The following is a 1,348-nucleotide window of genomic DNA, read 5'->3' on the forward strand; positions in this document are numbered from 1 at the left end:
CTTTTTTCCATCCCACCATCACCAAGTGCTTGCTCATAGGGGATTATTTAATTGTTGGGGTTTTGTCTCTATTATTTTTAAGGTCTTTTATTTATTATATTTAACAATTATTATTTTAAAATGGTGTTACATAAATCAAATGTATTCAAATTAAACTCCCATTCAAACCTAAAGTCGTCTCACCCAATTTGGACGTCTAGCCTAAAAGAATACTACAATATCAACCAGAAATTAGAAGCATAGCCAGCAGCTGTTATATTTAGTTTCTAATTTAATCATTTTGGCTGGTTTAAAAATAAACACTCATAAAAGATTATTGTTTCATTGTCTGGTTTATTCTTTTTCCATTTATCGATTATCCAAGTCCTTAAAACACACACATGTATATATGAATAATTCAGTCATAGAAATATTAATGTACTGAGATCCTGAGCTCTTACATGGAGATATAAAACTGTTTTTGTTAAACAACGACCTCTTTATTGCTTGATAGTATAAAATAAAACTTTTTTGTCCATACTTTTAAAAAACAATGTAATGGCACCAAAGTAACAACTTTCTGTTCAAAAGAGAAGTTTAGTTTTTAGCTTTATGAAAACGGCTGTGCTAGGTTTATTGTTGTCACTGTACACTCGCTCAATCATCATCCTTTTCTAATTTAGAGATGTATCCTGTTTAATGGTGCCAATCTGAGGATGTAGCAGTTGTAGCTCCAACTGTCAGAAAGGGCTTTCACATTGCATGAGTTATATGAAACGAGGTAACTGTTGAGTGCAGAGTTGAAAGCTGGTCTGACAGACACCGGTCCTGCAGCAGACAGGCTCACAGTGGGATTGAGAAATAAACACTTCTCTACCAGACTGAAACTGTGAGAAGAACAATAACCTAGTCCCCCACTGACTGTACAAATATAAATGCATTTTTTAATTGTTAATTATCGAGTTCATGTGCATAAAAACAGGCGCTCTGTGCATGTACAGCGATACTGATATAACGCAGGAAGAATTGGACCTTACAGCGTCCGTGGAAGTGCTGTTTGTGTAGGACTCACAAAGCAAACATGTAGGCTACTAGAGAATGAGCTAAAGCAGCTCAAATTAGTTTCAGTGTTTAAACTGTCATTTGTATTTTTTTCAAAGCAAAAGCCAATGCTGTCGCCAGCATCAGCGCACTCTGCAGTTTGTGTGTAGAAGCGAAAAAGTTTACAGCACCTGGTATTCCCAGGCGATCTCCAATCCAAGTACTGACCAGGACCGACCCTGCTTAGATTCCGAGATCAGACGAGATCGGGCGTGTTCAGGGTGATATGGCCGTAAGCGAGAGCAATTGCATGTAGAACGCGTTTTGT

Source organism: Pundamilia nyererei, unplaced genomic scaffold (assembly GCF_000239375.1).
Source record: "Pundamilia nyererei isolate P.nyererei 1_Seehausen unplaced genomic scaffold, PunNye1.0 scaffold00485, whole genome shotgun sequence".
NCBI lineage: Eukaryota > Metazoa > Chordata > Actinopteri > Cichliformes > Cichlidae > Pundamilia > Pundamilia nyererei.